The sequence below is a fragment of the Arvicola amphibius genome, chromosome 1 (assembly GCF_903992535.2).
Source record: "Arvicola amphibius chromosome 1, mArvAmp1.2, whole genome shotgun sequence".
NCBI lineage: Eukaryota > Metazoa > Chordata > Mammalia > Rodentia > Cricetidae > Arvicola > Arvicola amphibius.
In genome coordinates this window covers 77,115,720-77,139,068 of record NC_052047.1, presented here as the reverse complement: position 1 = coordinate 77,139,068, position 23,349 = coordinate 77,115,720, and positions in this window count along the sequence as shown.

Sequence of the window (23,349 nt, the reverse complement as noted above, 5' to 3'; positions counted from 1 at the left end):
AACAACAAAAAAGAGAAATCCTGCTTAAAAGCTATAATTAGGTAAGAGAATATGAAGCAAAGACACCTGTTAGATTAATAATTATAATCTTGACAGGATAATGGCTGTACAGTATTCCCCCACAGTTTATGTTTAGGTAGAACTCCTCCCCAACCTTAGGCTTTTAGTCAGCCCTCTTCCATCATGACAGATGCCTCGTATGCACAGCTGCTTTGTGTGGTCTCCAATTATATATAGATAGGCAGACTAGTATAGTATAGTATAGTATCATGGAACTACCTAAAAACAAATAAATCTCTGTAGAAACCCAAAGGATCAAAAACTTACAAATCATAGATACAGTCTTGCCCATTTTGGTATTCTAGTTCAATGCCTTAATACAGGTCTAATAGCCCTCAAATTTTGGGAGAAATGTGACTTAAAAAAATTAACTCTCTCTCTCTTTCTCTCTCTCTCTCTCTCTCTCTCTCTCTCTCTCTCTCACACACACACACACACACACACACATACACACACACATCCACTTTAATCCTAAATAATGAATCACAAAATTTCCAAGAAACGTGTTTTCTAAGAATCTTTCTGTTGCAGCATTTAGATCTCAAAATCATTCCACACCTAATGCTAGCTCTGAGAATCCCCACTGCTTCTCTGGGAGAATATTGCAGAAAAGATATTTAGTCTGTGTCTGAATCCTTCCAGTGCAGAATGAAGAATAGAAAACAGAAATAGCCATATGTTTTCTGATCTGAGAATGCTACACAGTATTTATAAGGGATTAACAACACTCCTTCAGTCAGGAGTATTGCTGTGTTACGTGCTGGAAAACACCATAGAATTTGCTTTCCAATCCATCTATTAGTGATAGATGTTTGACTTGATTTAAAATCATCCTGAGGATCATATATGAGTTCCCAGAGTGAACAGCATGTTATGAAATATGGCATAATGTTGAACCCACAGTATTTTTGTCAGAGTCACTGGACAAGAGGAAAACAGAATGATATAGTTCTTGATTGACCCTGTAACATGAATGTGTGTGGTGACATCCTTTTAAATAATTTGTATTAAATTTGTTCGTTGTTATTCATTCTTCTGTTGATGGGTATCTAAGATGGTTCCATTCCCACCTTTTCTGAACAAAGCAATAACAAATGAGATTGTTAAGTTTTCTGTCAAATACTTAAGGTAGATGTTTGGGTATATTGTTCCTATATACAATGATGTATCCACAGATGTGTATTTCATCCATGAACTATATATAACATGCTTGAAAGTAAAAGGGTAAGGAGGTTTTAGATGCTAGGGCAGAACTTTGCTATTATTATTTTGCTACATTTTCTTGCTATCAATTGCCTTCTACATCTTTATGTTTATACCCATAGACTATAGATGCTTTCAACTTTGGTGAAAAAAAAAAACGTTTCTTTTTTGTAGGGATCATCAGATAAAGAGCTAAGAGAATGAGACTGACTGCTCAGGAACTAAATGGAATATTTTATCAACTTCCAACCCCTATCAAGGATCAGGGAACATCACAGAGAGGATAGACTATAAGAGATGGAGAATAGGGAGGCGTGCTGTGAAATGTGGGGTATCCAAAGAGAGATCTAAGTTTTATCAGATGATGTTGTATTTGTCGAGAAGACAGGCTATCTTAGCATTGAGCATGGTGATGAAAACCACACCAAGACCTTGGCTAAGTAGCAGAGATTAAAGAGTCTGTACACTTTTCTTTAGCAGCAGCAAAGGGCTAGTGAGATGACTCCATAGGTAAAGAAATCCTGATGCCCAACTTAATGACCAGAGGTCTATCCCTAAGATTCACACAACAGGAGAGAAATGAATACTGAAAATTGTCCTCTGGTCTCCAAATGATCATTATGGCACACACAGATACACACACACACACACAGACACACACACACACAGACACACACACAATAAATAGATAGATGATTCATAGATAGATAGATAGATAGATAGATGATAGATAGATAGATAGATGATAGATAGATAGATGAGAGATAGATAGATGATAGATAGATAGATAGATAGATAGATAGATAGATAGATAGATAGATAGATAGATATAGATTAGATAGATGATAGATACTATAATACAATAAAAACCTAAAAAGAGATCATAAAAGCAGGAGAATGAGCATTGATATTTTTCTGGGAATTTCTTGATGATTAACAGAGTTAACTATGGCTGGAGAGGTGGCATCAAAATATTAATTTTAAGGTTTTATTACATTTAATCTTTGTCTTTCTTGAGAATGTCTTCAACAACACTATTTAATTGTACTCATTTCCATGATACCAGATTGGACTCATATGTCAGTAAACACATTAATAATCCCATGGTGGAGACTCCATGTTTCCTTCTAGGAACTTCTGTAAATTCTAGTGACAGAAGTCACATTCTCCTTGCCTCTAAAGAGGTCATTAATTAGAACACGAACATTTAGTGGGTCATATAAATGAATAAATGTGTGTAAACCAATCATTGCACCAGATGACACACAAAACAGCAAAGCTATCAGACAATCATTTTTGGTACAAACTCACAACCATGTTCATTGAACTTAAATCTCTCTTACTTCCTCCCATACCATTCAAGTCAGATGTTTAAAAATTCACTATGGTTCTATCCTGACTCTGATTTTTTCTCCTCAATTTTTTTCTCAAGCCATGATAAGCATCACAGACCCGTTCAACCTTTAAATTCTCCTTTTTTTAATGTTTATGCAATAAAGCTCCTCTAGTTACCTGCAGTATGATATATTGACGGACTTATTTCCAAACTGACCTCATACTGCTTCCTCGGTATAGTTTACCTTGACTGCCCACTTGACATCACCTGCTCCTCATTGTACCAATACTTCATTAACTTTCTTCCTAAGGGCCAAAACTTTTATTGGTTTATGATATTACTGTAGCTTTAGTGTCAAAAAGTAATTCCTACTGTATTCATCAAGGCTCAAAATATGTTTATTAAATTGGTAAAAATTCAATTACAAAAGAGACATATTAGCTGATATTTAGCTGCATAATAATAAAAGGAACATCAGTCAGCCTCTACCGTCAGCCACATTCAAAGAGTCCAGTTTGATCACATGTTCCATCAGTCCCAGTCCAGCTGGCCTTGGTGAGTTCCCATTAGATCAGCCCCACCATCTCAGTGGGTGAACACACCCCTCACGGTCCTGACTTCCTTGCTCATGTTCTCACTCCTTCTGCTCCTCATTAGGACCTTGGGAGCTCAGTCCAGTGCTCCAATGTGGGTCTCTGTCTCTATCTCCATCCATCACCAGATGAACCTTCTATGGTAATATGCAAGATAATCATCAGTGTGGCTATAGGACAAGGCCAAGGACAATGGTGCTGGGCTTTGATTCTACTGCATGGACAGATTCTGTGGGAGCCTTGTCAGTTTGGATGTTCACCTTCCTGGACCTGGGAGGAATTAGGAGGACCTTGGACTTCCCATAGTGTAGGGAACCCTGACTACTCTTTGGCCTGGAGAGGGAGGGAGTGGGTGTGTGAGTGGAGGGGAGGGGAGGGAAGTGGAAGAAGGGGAGGAGATGGAAATTTTTAATTTTAAAATAAAAAGAAAAAAAGAAAAAATAATAAAAGGAAAAGCTCTTTTTATGTGTTACTCAATAATGCAGAAAAGCATTGACCAAGAATTTGACTTTGAGGTAAATTTTGATGCATTCCTTATAGGCCATGGGTACAAAATAAATACATGAATTATACAAAACATTAAAGTATATGTGCCATTAAAAAGTAGTCAAACACTGAACATGTTAATCTGCAAAAGAAAACACAGAAATGAATGGAGGATCATTGATATCCAAAAAGAAGAAATTATTAACAATTATCACTTTCCAGGTTCAGAAAGTTGAAGATTAGAACATAGAACTTAATAACAGCCACAATTTTGATAAGAAATTTATCAACATTTTAGCTATAGCATAAAGTATATTATAGTATTTTAGCTACAGCATCAAGCAAAGACAAGAAGGTAATAGGCTCCTGGTACTGAAAATGATGTAATTAAAGCTTACAGTGGGGTCAGAGAAAAATTAAAGACTGTAGGAAAAGAACGAGGATGCAGTGCTAGGTGATGGCCTATTTTTAAATGTCATTTCTGTTATCTCCATTAAAAGAGTAAGAAGGCAATATTAGTAAGCAAAGAAAAACCGAGTTTTGGTCCAAATCAATAGCCATTAGATGCCCAACATATGCTTAACTATTGATGAAAGTAAGCTCCTCTCTTGAATTCTGAATCTCACTAGCAACAAGAAAGTGGGCAGTGTTTGTGGGTTGGTGTGCTTAACAGAAAAGTGGAAGAGTGAAAATCAAAACTTAAAAGATAATGCTTAACCATGCAGCTGAAAATATCTTAGAAATAAGTAGGACAGTATGTGGACTGAGAAGGAATTCACTCAGCTGTAATAAAGTTATGTTTAATGAAGATGTCCACATCCACTGTAACAGCGGTTGCTTTTTTTGAAAGACATTTTCTAGTAAGGAACATCAGCCAATCCACAATATTAACTGAAAAAAAAAAACGGTGTAGAAAGTAATGCACTTAATATTATTTCCATGTAACTGATAAGCAATACATATTCTAGACATCAGAGATCACGTATTCATGACAAATATTTTATGAATTAATGAAGAGCTATTTATTTTTCTAGCAAAACTAAATATATTCTTAATGAATGATCACAGGCAAAATAATCAGTTCCCATTAATAAAGGTCTAAACGAACAATTACAATGACATCTGTCATTCTTGTGACCACACTGGAAAAGATTTTGATGCATCTGGAAGGTGAGTAAAATGCTTTAAAAAAATAAGCAAAGTATATATTCAATAAAGAACTTCTGCAAATTGTATTTTTGAGGTGCTTAAATTTGTTTTTTTTTTTCTGCTTTTAGGGAAGATGAATCATTCTGCCAGGTACTTATAGTTAGTATGTCTGATTAACAGTCTCCCTATGAAGATACACACTTGGAATACCAGGACTCAGGAGAATGAAGCAGGAGAATTGTCAGCCTGCAGCACTAAGAGACACTGTTTCAAAAGCACAAAAGGGAAAAGAAAAATATATTCTGAGGACATGCTACCAGAAATATATATTAACTATGAAAATATATTTACATAGTAAATGTGTGTGCTGTGTCTACTTGAGGAAATGAGTGCTTGTATAATGCCTTTGTTAACCAAAATTAGGCATTACACCTATATGCTAATATATAAAAGAACCATCTGCAAGGCAGGGGATTGTTCACATATCCTGCTTCTGCTTGTTGTCTCTTTACTCAGTTGTGAATATCGTGTGAGTGTGTTTATTGAGGGTCATATATAATGGAATATCTTGTCACATTTATTGGAGCAGTGAGTTTTTGAGCCTCTAGCAAATCATGGCATTTTTGAGGGAGTACTGAGTTTACACATATTCTGTGACTTAAGGGGATTTGTTCTCTAAACTCCAGACATCACTGTACCTCTGCTGTGGTTCTGTGATAACGGCTTACTGAGCTTTGACACACCTACAGAAATACCACATGCTAATTTTTATGGCAGCACAGATAATGAGTAGGTTGTCTTAGAATTCTAAATAATTTAAACTGTAATAAATGTCTGTATGGTTCACATTAACAGTGGTTGAATGCACACATATTTCATGCATTTTAAAATATTTAAAATCCAAATAATGCCCAGATATCTGAATCTGATCCCTTATCTCCCATACATATCAGAAACAGAGAATTCCTTTTTTTTTTTTTTTTTTTTACTAACCGTGGAAGTTTCTGTTCATGGATTTTGAACTCCTAAGCAGAAATTCCTAACTTTCCCCTTTTGAGTGAAATCTCTTTTACAGCTGACAAAATTTATGTTGATGTAACCCCCAAAATAAATATTCTTGGCAAGAAGTTTGGCACCTAAAATCTTCAGTGTCCCCTCTTTCTAAATGGCAACTCTAGTTTGAATATTATGAAAGTGTCTTTAGAATGCATGAGTTTAATTATATAAGGCAATTAGCAATGCACAGTGAAGTGACTGAATGTTCACCATTATTTATACTCCAAATGACATCCAGCCACCTGCTCACTGTGTGGGTATGTCCATGCTGCTCTAAGTTTCAGCTGCTGATTGTCATGATGCATCACTTATATATGATGGTGTCATGTACATGGTTCTGTATAGATTCTTTTAAGGAGGTGACAATGCCAACTGTTATATAAGTGTGCCTTTATCTATTCTACAGATGGTCCCTGGAAGATACTTTTCTAAACATCTACTAACAGACAAAAAAAAATCCAGTCCTTAAATTCTTTTCATCTTCCACTGTTAGAAACATTTGCTTTTCACAGTCAGAAAATCTGACTCCTGGAAACTACAGGGTACCCCAAACATCTCACGGCAATAAGGTGAAAAATGAAGAACAAAGCGGTACCGTGCAATGACACCATTCTTCCTCTCCAGCATAGCTGTTATTTTTTAGGTGTCTCAGGTGACCAGAGGGAGAAGAACCTTGAACATCTGTGAAAATGAACTGCATATGAGGGGGAGGAAGTGGAACGATAATAATCTTTGCTTTGAGCCTTGATTAGATTGCTCACATGTACCTCTAAATCTTAGGCTTCTAAAATATTTTCATTTTTCATATTTTCAACCTAGAAGCTATTTATTCTTTGGAAATTTATAGAGTATTTGTTTGATTTCAATTTTGAAAATGAAGTTTGTACTTTTGGGAGAAAAGAGTAACAACCCCATACTGTAGCTATCTCAAACATTTGTGGATGAAATAGGTATCTACCTATTCATGTTAGGGAATAAAGAAACTCCTATAACAAAAGCATTACTTGATTTTCATTTCAATATTTTCCTATATTCACATAGCAAAAAGTGTGTGAAATCCTCAAGAACTGTGAGAATATTATTTCTGTAACTATTGTGTATAAATAAAAGCTGATTCAAAATGCATTTAATAAGTTAAGGTTGTTGTGAATACCGTTCTAGGTCTCCACTACTGAGTGTTAAAGTATGTTACTGGCAAGCAAAGTAACTCACTGTGTAAATGGAATTGCTGGAAAACCTGATGATCTAAATCCAATCCCAAACCCACAAGATAGATAAAGATCTGACTCCCCAAAGATGCCCACACAAGCAACATGCACATGTGCATACCCCACACCGAATTAATAAATAAATAAAAATTCAAAATTAAAAAAAAAACATGCTTTTTCCAAGAGAATATTACTAGATGATCCATTTTCTTATTTAGTAGATTATGTTCAAAGAAACAATATTTTTCAGTTTATATCTAAAATTAGCACCACCTGGGGCCATGTTGGGGCCATAGCAACACTGCCACTTGAGCTATGTCATTCTGAGTGATTTGCACTGCCTGTCGACTGGGACCATAGTGACATCCAAGGCCAGGGCTGCTATCAAAGACTATGACTGAGTGTGTGGTCCTGCAGCAGCTGTGGTCTTTGTTGATGTCTGTGGCACATGTTACCAACGGGGGCCTTAGAAACTATGCATGATGAAATCAGAAAGCCATGCTGAGCTGGCTCAGTCCCTCACTGGCCCTGGGAAAACTGGCCCTGCTCCTCGATATACACTGCTGCAAGAAAACTGGTTCCGACACTTGATAGAGATGGTCCCACCCCTCACCACAGGGGAGGGAGAACTAAACCTGATAACATGGGTATAGGAGAGCTGGCTCGGGCCCTCACATGAGGGGGGTGTCCTCAGTGGCCTGGACTGACTGGTTGAACTACCACCCAGGCACACAATCCAGCCATGTGTTGGCCTACCCTAAAATCTACCACATCCATGACCTGCTGGAGATCCTGAATGAAATGATCTTACGGAATAATACCTGTAAGATCTCCATGACTGGGTGGTAGTGGGATATCAGAGAGGAGTTTTGGTGAAGGTCCAGTAGTATGGAGTATCAAAAACTAGGAACCTTGAATCAGACCAATAACTCATTGCAGTGAACGTTTGCAAGTAAAGTTGATTGGACAAAAGGATATACTGTATGACAAGCATATAGTTGGTTGTTCTTTACTTTTTGACTCTGCCCATTGTGGGAGCCCAACACTCTGCTCCAAATAAGTCACACACATGAACACTTATTCTTAATTATGAATGCCCAGCCTTAGCTTGGCTTATTTCTATTCAACTTTTCTTAACTTAAATTATCCAGTTTATCTTTTGCCTCTGAAGTTTTATCTTTCTATATTATTGTATTTCTTTCTATAACTTACTGTGTAGCTAAATATCTGGCTCCTGGTGTCCTCCTCTCCTCCTCTTTTTGTTTCTCGATCTTCTCCTCCTAGATCTCTGCTCTTATGTATTCTCTCTGCCCAGTAGCTCCAGTTCCTTTCTCCTGCCTTGCTATTGGCTATGCAGCTCTTCTTTAGATCAGTTAGGTGTTTAGACAGGCAAAGCAACACAGCATCACAAAGTTAAACAAGCGCAGCATAAAGAATGTAACACATCTTTGCACCATTAAACAAAGATACCACAGCATACAAGTGTAACACATCTTAAAATAATATTCTACAACACACACCAAGGCTCCCAATGCCACTAGGACAAACGAAGAGACCTTGGAGAGATAGGAAAGATAGAGAACATTTATTTATCAAATAAATGAGTAAACCTTCTTTTCTTTGCTTTTTCTTACTTTTTTTGCCTATTGTTTTGGGGATTTTCTATTTTGATTTTTTTTGTTTGCTTGCTTGTTTTGCTTTGGTTGGAATTTTTAAACATTTCTCTTTTGAGCGATGCTGCATGCGTGAGGGGAGAATATGGGGGGGACTAACAAGTGAACAGAATTGTGGTACATGATGTGAAATTCCCAAATAATCAATAAAAGTATGTAAATTTAGAAAAAGAAGCTCTGAACAATAATTAGGAGGCCGTTGAGTACTCTCACTCAAATGGCCTGTGATCAATCTTGACCTCTTCAACTTGCTGTCACTTTGTGCCAATAAAGCTTTCCTCGAACTTTTGCAAAAAAAAAATATAATAGCTAAGGTTAGATATCCAGAAATATGTGATATGAATATGGTATGAATAGATCATAGATTCAAATCCTAGTCTGCAGTTAAAGTTTTCAGAAGTACTCCTGCATTCATTTGCTAAGGCTACGACACCAAGCTATGCTAATAGACAGGGTACTTGTTCATCAGAATATTATTATGTTTCCGTTTCAGGATTTGAAACCAAGATATCAGTAGGGTTGGTGTCATCTAAGACCTCTCTATGTATCATGCAGGAAGCCATCTTCATGTGCTGTTCTCACATAGCTTTTCCTTCAGTGGGCATCTGTGTACCAATACCTTGTTTTTACAATTTTTTAACTTATTATTCTTTGACAAGCACACATACCTGAATAGTAGATTCTGTTCACTCTTATCTCTCAAAACTGTCTCATTTCCACCAAAACACGCCATCTTGCCATTTTGTTTTGTTTTGATTTTGTTTTCTTTGTGGTCCGCTGACTTTAATCAGGGTACTTATGTGGGCAAAGGTATGAGGCTCACCAATTGCCACCTCAGTGAAGACAATGACTTCCTCTCCTCTAGTAGAGCTCTACTTCCATTATTTCCCCTGGATAGCTATGGTCCCATGAGCCCCTTCCTCGTCTATAGTTGATGTTACAGGCTCAGCCTTCTTTCGACCCTATGCAGGCAACTGTAACTATGATAAGTTCATGGATGTGATGACCATGTCATGCCCATGAGACAACGTTTCAGTTCTTGCCTCTTTATTTTATCAGTCTTCCCATCTGTATTTTTCCCTTTATTCTTTCATGGGGCCCTAAAAACTTTTAGGGAATCATATGTAAAGATATCAATTTTAGTGAATGATATAAGTCTATCCATATGTTAACCTAGCTTTAACTTTACTACCTGTATAGAAATTAAGTATTATAATACAGCCACCACTAGGAGGTACTGTATATAGCAGGAGCAAACAGTCCATGACAGGTACACATTTGTAAAACTAAATACAAAGGAGGGAAAACATTCCTTGTTCAGTCCTCTTTGTAATTTAGAGAATTAACAGGACAGTCACATGACTCGATCGAATTTCTCCACAGAGCACATCCTCACTGTAGTTGGTTTATTGTTCAATCGGGCTGAGGACATGAGGCCTGATTTCTTGCTTTTCATTATGGATCTTTTTACAGAGTTGTGCTGAAAAAAATCTCCACCTCCTCATCATCCTGTCACCTGGCACATGTGGAAAAGCTGGCATCAGCACATTGTAAGGTAACCCTTCTCCAAGATGCCTGTAATACTGCAAAAAGGCAGAATGTCTGAGGAGAGATGATGCAAGATTTTCACCTGACGAAGGCAGGGATTGGCTGAACAATTGGTCTCTTTGCAGGTTATTGCATTTTGTTCCTTTGTGCCAGTTGCTGAATCCATAGCATATAATTAGAGAAAAGGCGGCAGCTGGCCTGACTAACTGATACAAGATGATTAAGCATATGATTAGCAGTTCAGCTGCCTCTTATGAATGATAGTTCTGTCAGCTCTATAGTCAGATGCATGCTGTATATTTACATATTAAAAGTTTGTTATTTTATTCTTAAAATGCAATACATTCCTTAGGTTACATGGACCGACTTTTTTTTAATCTATTGAAACTCTTTTACTTTTCATATCCATGTGAATATATAATTTATGCATCTTTGTATGAATATGGCTTTAATTTTAGTTATGTTTTCCTGCAACTATAAATGACAGGTATGTCTATGTCATAATGTGATTTATCTGTCTTATTTTGTCAAAGAAATAAATAAGAGACAGAAGTAATTTGCGGGGAAGACCCTAGTCTTATAATCTGCTGTCTTAACTCTCTCTGCATAAATGAAATCCTAGAAGAATTCTTTGATTCACTCTCTGAGTTTACAGATAAGATCTCAATACTCTTCATTTTTCTTTGAGTGTGAACAGGATCAAAGCCCAGATCAAATTCAGCCTTTTTGGGTAGGTTTGAGCATGACTCTGAATGCTGTATACTCTTTATCATCTTCTTTCTATTTTTCAGGATTTTATTTTATTTGTACGAGCATCTGTATACAAGAATATATATGTAGTACACAAATTCCTTTGCCTCAGAGACCTGAATAAGGGGTCAGATCCTCTGGAACAGAGTAACAGACAGTTGTGAGCTTCCAAGTGGGTGATGGAAATTGGACCAGGACCATCTGCTATGCCATCTCTAGCCTACCAATTAATTCTTACTATACTCATTGAAAAGAATTTTTCTTATCATTAGTGTTGTTGTCATTATTGGTATTATAATATTTTTTTCTCAAGGAGACTTGGATACATTGTCCTATTATGGAACTCAAAGTTCACTGAAACCATAAAGGACATCCCATAAATACTTCCTCACCATCTAATTAACACATGTGATTTTCCGAAAGCCTTGTGGTTATTCTTTATCAATTCCATTATGAAAATGGATAATGAAGAGGTATTTTCATGAACCACAAAAAAGTGCCCGTGAACAGTTGTCAGTTACAAAATCCTCAAAGAGCTGACCAAAACATCACTTGATTATAGCTGTTAATATACAGAAAAGTAAATTTCATGTTTTAAAGGCATAGTGTTTCAGTTAATGTGAAGAGTCCCAGGTGTATAACCAACTGAAACATAAGGACTTGACCACACAATTAAGCATTCATACTTAGGATTTAAAAATATTTCCAGTGTTCAAAGTTCAGATGTTAACTGAGCCTTTATATAGTAAGCAATACATTACTCTAATGATTTGATATCCTAATACTTTACAAACGTGACTCTTGCTTAAAAATCTAATTTTTTTCCATACTAGAAGTAGCAGGAAAGTGTTAATACACTGAGAAGCATGAATCATCCTGTCATCAAATGGAGATTATCATTTATGCTACGTGAACTTTAGCCAAAAAAGAACAAGCTCATCCAATATTATTGTTGTCTGTGTACATGTCTGTGTGTTTCTGTGTGTATGTGTGTGTACACATGCAAGTGTGTATGTGTCTGTGTCTGTACACATGCATGTGTGTGTGGATACAATCGTGTGTGTGTGTGTGTGTGTGTGTGTGTGTGTGTGTGTGTGTGTGTGCAGGTACTCATGCACCTTTTTGAAGGCCAGAGGAGACTCTGGAGTATCATTCTTTAGGAACTGTTTACTTCTCTCTGTTCTTTTCAGTATCTGTCACTGACCTGCATCACACCATGTAACTTTGCTGGCAGACCAGTGAGCCCTGAAATCTGCCTTTTGTCTCTCTCAACAGCACTCGGTGTGTGCCATCATATCTTGCTGTGTCCTGGGTAACAAACTTGGTTTTTGTGCTTGGCGAGCCAACTTTCTAGATTTAGCAAGCCTATTCTACTGTCTTTCTACTGAAATTTTTGAAAATAGGTAAAAGTAGGTTGCTCTCAAAATAGGTTTGAGTGGTTTATAAATGATTTTTTTAATGTTATAATAAATAGAAGGTCTGATTTTGGGGGGCAAACACCAGTGGGATTTGCTGACAGAGGCAGAGGCAGGAGAATTACAAGTAAAAAATAAATAAATAATAATAATAATAGGAAGAAGAAGAAGAAGAAGAAGAAGAAGAAGAAGAAGAAGAAGAAGAAGAAGAAGAAGAAGAAGCAGAAGCAGCAGAAGAAGAGGCAGAAGAAGCAGAAGAAGCAGAAGAAGAAGCAGAAGCAGAAGCAGAAGCAGAAGCAGGAGAAGGAGAAGGAGAAGGAGAAGCAGAAGAAGCAGCAGAAGCAGCAGAAGCAGCAGAAGCAGCAGAAGCAGCAGAAGCAGCAGAAGCAGCAGAAGCAGCAGAAGAAGCAGAAGAAGCAGAAGAAGAAGAAGAAGAAGAAGAAGAAGAAGAAGAAGAAGAAGAAGAAGAAGAAGAAGAAGAAGAAGAAGAAAGAAGAAGAAATAAAGAAAAATAAAAAGATGATGAATTTATAACATTAATGAACCAACATTCCCTGGTTTAATAAGTGCCATTAAGGAAGGGCAAAATACATAATATGGCTTACATTTTGTCCAACATATAAAAGCATAAATATGAATCTAACAAGTGTTTTTGGGAGGGAATAGGTGTTAAACAGACCTCTGACAGACATACAGGCTCTATATAGAGTAATACATTTTCACATTTAAGGTGATCGAATTCCTGTTTGCTCCTCTCTCTCTCTCTCTCTCTCTCTCTCTCTCTCTCTCTCTCTCTCTCTCTCTCTTTCTCTCCAAGATCCCACCGAAGTCATCCTCTCAGTGAGATTTTCAAACTTCCCAGGGGCCAGGGGCTCCTACTGCCCTGAAAAGACCAAACCAGGCAGTTCTGAGAAACATAATGTACTCACATCTTCCTCAAATGTATGGCTTCTGCTTGACCAAACAAACTCCATCCCCATCTGTGGGTCCCTGCTTTAGTTCAGGGAGGTTCTTATGCTGTGCGTTTCTGCTTCAGGAAGCCTAAACATAACTTGAAAAAGACCCCAGAAGATAGGGTAACATAGAAGGGGGAAGCTCATGAAGCCTCAACCCAGGACAAAGGACGAATGAAAAGGAAGCTATGGATTTAAAGAGATCAGGTTGGAAGTGTGAGGAGCGCTTGTGAAGGGAGAGAGTAGGAGATGATATAGTTATAGAATAATTTTTTAAAATGTCTGCAATATAAAAATCAGGAAAAGCTAGCTGTCTGCTGAGACCATGCTTTCCTTGCTTTTTGTTATTTAAATCATCAAAGAAAAAGAATCTGTGCCAGTAACCTGATTAGTCTTCCCTGTGTCAGCATCATGCATAGCCCTAGGAAGAGACGGGATTCATATGCACTAAATTTAGGAAAGGTTCAGCACAATGTAGAGCCCAGTATGTAAAACGCACGAATGTCTACGTTGTGGAACGTAATGACATTTAAAGGACACATTTAAGAAGATATCTATGGTTAGATTTGTTTTTTTTCAACTTGATACAAGCTAGAGCCTTCTAAGGAAAAAAAAAAAAGAAAAGAAAACGTCTGTTGAGAAAATGGCTCCACGGAACTGGTCTATAGACAAGCCTGTGGGACAGTTTCTTGATGAAAGATTGCTGTGGGAAGAACTAGCCCACTCTGGCAAGAGCAACCCCAGAGCAAGTGGTTCGACCCTGTGTTAGAAAGCAACTTGAGCAAGAAAGCTCGGAGGAGCAAACCTGTAAGTGACATACTTTCATGGCATCTCTTTCAGTTCCTGCCTCGGCCTCCGCGTTCCTGCCTTGACTCCCTTTCAGAAAAGACTGAAAAGGAAAATAAACCCTTTTCACCCCAGATCATCACTTTTGCTCATGTTATCACAGAAATAGAAAAGCATACTAATACAGCATACACATTTAATATTGAGAAGTAAGCATAAAAATATGAGGATATGATATGAAAAGAATATGATGTAGGATTATAAATGAACAATTTTAAGAAATGAAAATAATTAAGACTTGAAAACAGGTGTGGAAATTCTCCAATAATTCAAACCCAGAGATCAGAGTGCTCTCCATCACATGGAAGAAAATGTTCTAGTATTCCATGCTTCGCTAAAATGCTATAGGTGGTGTTGCTTCTGATTATCATCTGAAATGGTTGCAACAAGACCGATCTCTATTTTGATAGCAGAAATAGAAAAAACTGGAGACTAAAATATATTTTACTGATGCAAGGTGGAGACACCTGTAATTGGGGCAATTGGGATGTGAGACAGAGGGATCACAGGTTCAAGGCAATCTTGTGCCACATCATGAGACACTGTCCCTGCACCAAGCAAACAATAAAACACAGCATGTCAAGGAATACCACATTGAATGTATTCCTAAGGTAAGCTCCCCAGTTACATTTGTGAAGTAGTCACCTATTATATTTTGTGATTTGACATGCTAATATATCAAACATGCTAAATCCTGGGGTCAAGGGGACATCTACTTGATCTGTAGATCAAAGTTCATTGGGGGTAACTCCTCAGGACATTTGTTGGGAGCAAGTTTGGAAAAATCTTCTAGGAGCTCCAACTAAAGAAGGAAGCTATGGTCATGTGTTAACCTGTAGTCTTCTGTCTGACGGACATTTAAGGGCTGTATAATCAGATCTTGGGCAGTGACTAGGAGGTCTGCTAGACAGCGCAGGTCACATTGCTAAGGACACTGTCTAAGCTCTTTTTGCGGCAGACCAAAAAATGTACCATGCACCACTCATTGAGAGTTACTGTCTCAAGAGGACACCCAGACTCATAGAGTTAAGAGCACAATCTCTGCTTCTCATATTGTTCATTAGTCATGGTAAATCAAAAACTGTTAGTATTTTTTCCATTTTGAGATGATCTTTAAATATTTTAATGAATGCTATCTGTAAAGATGTAGAACAACAAGCTGGGTTTTTGTATGTGAATGTGAAATTTGAACACAGGGAGACACAAAAGCAAACACACATGAAAATCAAGTTTCATTTATTCCAAAGATTTAATTTTTAGATCTTAGTTTATAATATAACGTTTACTAATACTTTGAAAACCAACCAAAAATAAAGATCAATTCAAGGTCTTTTTTTCTCTTTCCTGGAAAAAAGAAAAAGAGAAGACATGGTAGCTGTGTATGCGTAGAGAGTATCTGCAAAGCAGGCCTCTGAACTTTGTCACTCAGAAACCTTTTCTTTGCCTGGGAAACATTTATGAAGACCTAGAAACGAGTATACTCAGATCAAGACATATATACGTATATCACTTAGTGATATACGTATATATGTAATTAAATATTAAATCAAATGAATATTCTAATAAAATGATTGTGTTTAATTATTTTTACATAGCCAAACCAAAGCTAAATATCTGATGCTATAGGATGTTCAACAGTTTTCAGAATTGGTGACCTTTTTTGTTTATTAGATTAAATTTATTTTATATAATGTTGATCATATTCCTTCCCTTCCTCCAACTCCTAGCAGATCCTCCTACCTCCCTACCCATTCAACTTCTTGTTTTTCCTCTTGAAAAAATCAAAACAATCAAATTAAAAATAAAAAAAAACAAAGACAAAAACAAAAAGAAAACAAAACAAAATAAAGCATAAAAAATATGAAGTCCATTCTGTGGTCCTAAAGGTAGAATGTGGTTATATATCCACTATCACTTTCCCTCTACAAATAACTTGTTATGTGAGACCGTGTGCTCCCTTTCCCTTCTTTGGACAGGTATTTCATTCCACTCGGAATTGTACGTGTCTTGTAAAGTGCTGTCCAGACTTCATGAGTCCAAATGCCTTACATTTCTGAAAGATACTGTTTGCTTCATGAGGAATTCATCACCCCTGTCTCTTAAAGTCTTTCCACATCCTCTTCAGACCCCTGAACCTTGAGGGTAGGAGCTTAATAAAGGTATAGCGTTTAGGGCTGAGTGGACCAGAATCTCCTAATACTCTGCAAATGGTCTGGTTGTGGGTTTTTGTTTTAATTACCATATACTTCAAAAAATAACTTCTTTAATATTAGTTGAGCAATGCACTGATATATAAATATAGCAATATCATAAGCTGTCATTTTATTGCTCATTGAGCAGCAAAATAGTACATTTTTCCTAGCACCCATAGTCTATATAGTCTCAGGTTCCTGGCAAATTTAGCACTGTCAAGCATGGGTTCTATCTCATGGATAGAACCTTAAATCTAATTTAAGAAATGGTTGGATAACCTGTGTTTGTACCACTATTAAACCAATATATCTTGCTGTCAGATTACTACTGTAGGTCACAGTTTTTATGGCTAAGGAATATTAAGGGTTATTTTCCTTTTCTAGTAGTATGCGTAGTACCTTTCATACCACAAATGCCGGTCGGTAGGACAGAAACTTCTGGTTGGTAATCAGTTAAATTTCTTGAGGGCAAAAGTAAGTGGTGACTTTAGAACAGGGCTTTAGTGACAGGTAATGGAAGATAAGGATAACATTGTCAATACTTTGAAATGTTTAGAGTGGTCTATAGGAACCCATGGACAATACCTCAACAAAATAAACTCATTCTTCATATTAGGGGTTTTACTTGGTACCACAGATGTCTGGTTGAAGCTTTATTTATCCCATTATACAAAACTCAACTTAAACTCCTTCCCTATATGTTTGTATTTTAGCAAGCATTTACAGCTGTAGGCTTTCATATGTATCTATTTTAAATGCCTTTAGTTTTTATTATATCTCCTCAAATTTCTTGCTAAAACCTGCAAAAATCATCAGTGCTGATGATACGATTATATGTGTCTCTTGGTGTATGATATATATATGTATCCACTGTATTCGGAAGTATATTTAGAGTTATTTTAGAAACTTTTGGAAATCCTGTCATAAATCCAATATAAAATCAATTTAATGAATTTTTTAAAAATAAATCAACAACTTAAATTTGCTTTTGTTGTTGTTGTTGTTGAAACAGGTTTTTTTTAATAGTCCTGATTGTCCTGGAACTCACTTTGTTGACTAGGTTGGTCTTGAACTCACGTAAATCTGTCTGTTTCTATCTCCTGAGTATTGGTACTAGAAGCACACACCAACATGCCCAGATACTCAAACTTTTTAAGTCAACATTCTAATATAGTACAATCTAAAGTTTTGCTAATCTGATAACCATATTCTGATATGTGATGGCAAAAAAAAATTAAGTCTTTTCCCCCATGCAATTAAACAACCTATGCTTCACTGGCAACAGAAAAACTTGAATTCACAATTAAAACACCATAATTTGAAACCTACTCACACAATATATGTTGGCTTGTATGTTGTGATGGTATGCTCACTGCATGTTCAGAACTCAATTCTGAAAATTTTATATAATACTTCAAGGGTAAGCGCTACTAAAGATGGCTTGAATTCACCATGTGTTTTATTTTGAATTAACATTTCATAACTGCATATTCAGTAATGTCTTATTTCTATCAAGTTTTCCATGTCCCCATTATCAATTAAAAGACTTCATATGAACTTGTATCAGACACTCTAAAGCTTTTGGCTTTAAATGATTGCTGTGATGATTGACTTTCTTTTCTACAGCTCCAGAACAAATGTGTATATGTAAAAATGTTTCTGGAAGCCTGCTTCATATTGAAAATGTTTGTGTATACAATGTTTTAGTAATAGAAATAGAAAAGCACATGTCTCCAATAGGTTGAAGCTCATTACTTCTCATTAATATTACATATGAAATGCATTATTAGAAAAGACTGCAAGTATTATATCAAACTAGAGAGATAGGCACATCTACTCTATTAGATGTATATTCAGTGTTTCACATGTCACTTACCACAGTTGACCACAACTTAAATTTTTATATCTTTCATTAAGAAAATAAGTTTTGTGTCTCATTTCTGAACATTATGTAGGCTATTTCTTCACAAGTTTCTTTTTCATTTATGTATTCAGAATAACACACAGAGGCACACACACACACACACATATATATATATATTTGCTATAAATAAATTATTATTGTACTAAACTACTCTCATGAAAAATTACAGGTATCTAGACTATATGTCTTTCAAAACACAGACTGCACAGAGCTCAACTACCAGATTTTATGGATTACTTCAGCTAAACTTGTGGACATTCTTGACTTTATACGTATCCAATTTTTAAAACTAAATACTGACTGAACAGATATCCAGGCCCTATTAAAATGCATGAATCTATGAATTGAAATCAAGATAGGCTGAAGAAGATAAACTAAATCTCAAGTAACTCATATTTTTCAAGTCCCTTAAGCTATCTCTTGGATGATGTATTTTGAAGTATAAAAAGTGAAATAAAGTATTTCTATATCTTAAGCTTAAAATAAGCAAAAGTGACAAATAGTTTATTTCACTACACGGTTAAAGGGATTCTGTTTAATGCTGTACTTCTAGGAATGTGTAGAATGTTTAGTATTCTGGAGGAAGAGACAATCTCTAGTTTCTTTCTGTTTTTTTTTTCCTTTCTTTCTTCCTATTTCTTTATATATATAATTAAAAATTTCCACCTCCTCCCCTCCTCCCACTTCCCTCCCATCACCCCACTCTCCCTCCCCCTCCCCCTCCTTCTCCAGGCCAAAGAGCAGTCAGGGTTCCCTACCTTATAGAAAGTCCAAGGTCCTGGCTGCTCCACCCAGGTCTATGAAAGTGAGCATCCAAACAGACAAGGCTCCCACAAAGCCCATCCATGCAGTAGAATCAAAACCCAGTGCTATTGTCCTTGGCTTCTTAGTCAGCCTCCACTGTCAGCCACATTCAGAGAGTCTGGTTTGATCACCTGCTCCATCAGTCTATTTCTAACTGGCCTTGGTGATCTCCCATTAGATCAGTCCCACCATCTCAGTGGGTAGACGCACCCCTTGCGGTCCTGACTACTTTGTTCATGTTCTCCACCCTTCTGCTCCTCATTTTGATCTTGGGAGCTCAGTCCAGTGCTCCAATGTGGGTCTCTGTCTCTATCTCCATCAATTGCCTGACGAAGGTTCTATGGTAATATGCAAGATATTCATCAGTGTGGCTATAGGACAAGACCAGTTCAGGAACCCTCTCCTCTGCTGCTCAGGGAACAATCTGGGGACATCTCCTTGGACACCTGGGAACCCCTCTGGAGTAACGTCTCTTGCCAACCCTAAAATAACTCCCTTAATTAAGATATCTACTACCCTGCTCCCATATCCAACCCTCCTCCATCCCAACAATCCCATTCCCTCAAGCTCTCCCCATCCTTCCCTTCTCCCTTCTCTCTCCCTATCTCTTCTTTCTTTCTTTCTTTCTTTCTTTCTTTCTTCCTTTCTTTTTTTGTTTTCTTCCTTTCTTCCTTCATTCCATCATTCTTTCCTTCCTCTCTTTCTCCCTTTCATTTATTTTACATCTTTACTGCACTTTCCCCTCCCTCCTTTTCCCTCAATCCACTTCTCCTGTTTCTCTTCAGAAAGGAGCAGACCTCCTGTGGATGCCAACAAAGCAAGCCATATCAAGTTACAGTAGCACCTCCTCTTATATTTGCGCTGGGTAAAGCAACCCAATATGAGAGCTGTCCTATTCTTGTTTCTCAGATGCTTCATCTCCAGACTGTCTCAGTGATGCCTCACTCATTGAACCTCTTGTGATGTTCTTTCTCTTTATGCTACAGAATATTCCTCAATTTGTAAGCCAATTATTGATATACTCAGCTCACTGGCCAGTACAAAGTATTTGCTTTGCCAGCACTACCACTTCAGGTTATGTTCAGTGAGAACCTTTCTGAGTGGCTCTGGAAACATTCTTTTCCATCCCATTCCATCTTGACAATACAACAGTTCTGTAAACATTAAAAGACTTGCAATTCATTAATGAGCTCCCAATTGCCATGTAATCAACAAGCTATCAATTAGATCTCATATTAAAGCTCTCCCTCACTGATATCCTGGGAGAAGAGGCCAGGCTGCCAGCTTTCTTATCTTACCAGTGTTATCTCCCAATTAACCTAATTGCTTTTGGGCCCAGGTGGCAGAAAACATCATAGTTGGAGAGGGAAGTGGCATGGTTGTTGAGCCCTTGACTTCATGACAGCTGAGAAGTAAAGAAAAACAGAAGAAAGAACAGAATCCCAACATTGACAAATCACCTTTATGTATACATGATGTGGAATTCTCCTCTGTATGTCATGAATATTATTGGTTAATAAAGGAACTGCTTTGGACCTATAACAGAGCTATAGGGGAATAGAGCTAGGTGGGGAAAACTAAACTGAATGCTGGAACAAGGAAGGCAGAGTCAGTGAGAAGCCATGGAGTTGCTGCCAGAGACAGACATGCTGAAAAATCTGCTGGTAGGCCATAACTTCGTGGAGATGCACAGATTAATAAAAATGGGTTAAACTAAGATGTAAAAGTTAGTCAATAAGAAGCTAGAGCTAATGGGCCAAGCAGTGATATAATTAATATAGTTTCTGTGTGGTTATTTCAGAGCTGAGCAGCCAGGAACCAAGTAGCAGCCTCCATACAACAAATGTGGTTGACTAAAATCCACTTAAAACATGAGAGAGCTGGAAAAAGAATTCTAGACACAAAACACAGAGTTTAATACAGCTTCTTGTTATTTGCTGGTGGTGTGCCACAGCTCCTTTAAGAGAGGTTTTCCTAACTCAGCAGTAGCAGAAAAAAAGCCATGCCATTTTGAAATGCCAGCTTTCTGGGCTGTGCTATCAGCATGACCTCTGGCTCTTTCAGACGACCAAGTGTTTGAATAGGGTTTGTGAGCAATTTACTACAGCTTTCTTGGTGGCAACATGGCCTGGCTGTGTGCCTAGAGATGGGACATTGTACATTGCTCTTGGAGGCAGCAAGCAGCTCTGCCCTGCTGGGCTAGGGATGGCAAGCAGGAACTTCCATTTTTCCCCTAGCAATGGTGCAGCTTAAGTTCATAAGAAGGGCTTAGCATTTTAAGAAGCATTTCTGGTCAGGAAGTAATTAAAAATGTGCAATAAAGACAAATTCAGATGGAAAAGACCTCTAAATAATCAGTGTTGGATAAATGTATGAAAGCTTATGAGAGAGAATAAAAAGAATATAGACAGTTATAAAAAGTAAATGGTTTTAAAAAGAGGTAAAGTCCTTCAAGAGACAAAGTACAGATAGTCATAGATTATAGGAGTGAAGATAATAAATAAATATTAAAAGTAATAGAATAAAAACAAATAAGCCATGTGAAGACGGAATACACATATAGAATTAGAATTATGTATATTAATGTGTTTTCTTTGAATTTTTTGACTGTGGAGCTAAGTAACCAACAAATATACTTTAAAGGTATTTTATCTTCAAAATATGGGTCTAAGAATATGTTGCATTGGAAAAGAGGTTCATCTTCTGTTTCCACAGAGGATGAGACCCTGGGGATTGCTTCCAGACTAATATGGTTTGATGGACCAAGACCTGCTGATAGGTTGCCTTGAATATCACTCAAAAAATTACTTTGACCAACAAAAAACAGGAAGCAGCTTGGAAAAGAACTATGCCCAAAAATTGTCTATAAATGTTTCTTTACATTTAAAAGGGGATATGCTATAGAGATTTGCATTGGTATGAATCTTGGTTTATTGATACAAGTTTAGGTTTAAATTTGTTATAGTGTGTGTGTAGCATATATATATATATGCTCTTGATTAAGATATTGTGATTGTGTAGCTCATTTAAAAATGTAATGTATGATTAAGAAATATAGGTAAATGAGAGTCATCTATAATAGTCAAACTTGTAGTCACGTTAATTAGATTTTCTAGATGTACAGAGATGTATTTCAGATAGATATTCTTCAAAACATTCAAAGACTACAGGGTATGGCATTTCAAATGTCTTAAGAATTTAGGACTTATGACAATGAGAACCATCTACTTCTGGCAGCACCAATCTACTTCAATAGGAAGATGAACATATAAGAAGCTCCTTATGGAGTTTGTTACTCATTCAGGCAAGAAATTGCTCTTTCTTGGACTGCTTCATGATATACTGTAAAAACTGGACATGAAGAACCCACAGAGAAATTACTGCTGAACTTGACTAAAGGTGGGATGGTCTTTTGGGGTTAGTGCTTCAAGAAAGAGACTGCCAGACATTCTGCAGGACACAGAAAAAGTGACTGACAAACTGCCAATATAGGTGGAACTGTCTTTGAAATTTCATGCTTCATGGAAAAATCTGCCAGATATTAGGGGCCTATAGGCTGAAGATGGATTCCCCAATAGCACAGAGAATTTTGGTAGAGATGTTTCTATCAATTCAAGAGTTTTGGAAGTTACTTACAATGTACTTCCTGTTTACTTAGGTAATATATCCTTCTGCAGTCTTTGATGGAGTTGAAGAATTGATAGCTATATAGTTTTCCTTACTTATGATTAAAAAGTAGATATAAGTAATTGTGACTGTAATTTTGCTTGATACCTGTCTTGTTATATGTAATTTTACTATGTTAAGAGCCTTCTCAGCTTGGCCGATCACCTTCCTGGACCTGGGGGGAGTTGGGAGGACCTTGGTCTTAGCATAGAGTGGGGAACCCTGATGGCTCCTTGGCCTTGAGAGGGAGGGAGGGGAGGTATGGGTGGAGGGGAGGGGAGGGAAGGGGGAGAAGGAGGGGAGAGAAGGGGGAGAAGGAGGGGAGGGAGGGGGGAGGAGGAGGGAAGGAGATGGAAATTTTTAAATATAAAAAAAAATAAACCATGAGGAAAAAAAGTTAAAACCTTCCTTTTATTTAAACAAAAAAGGGGAGGTGATGTGGAATTTCCCTCTATATTCAGTGAATATCATTGGTTAATAAAGGAAC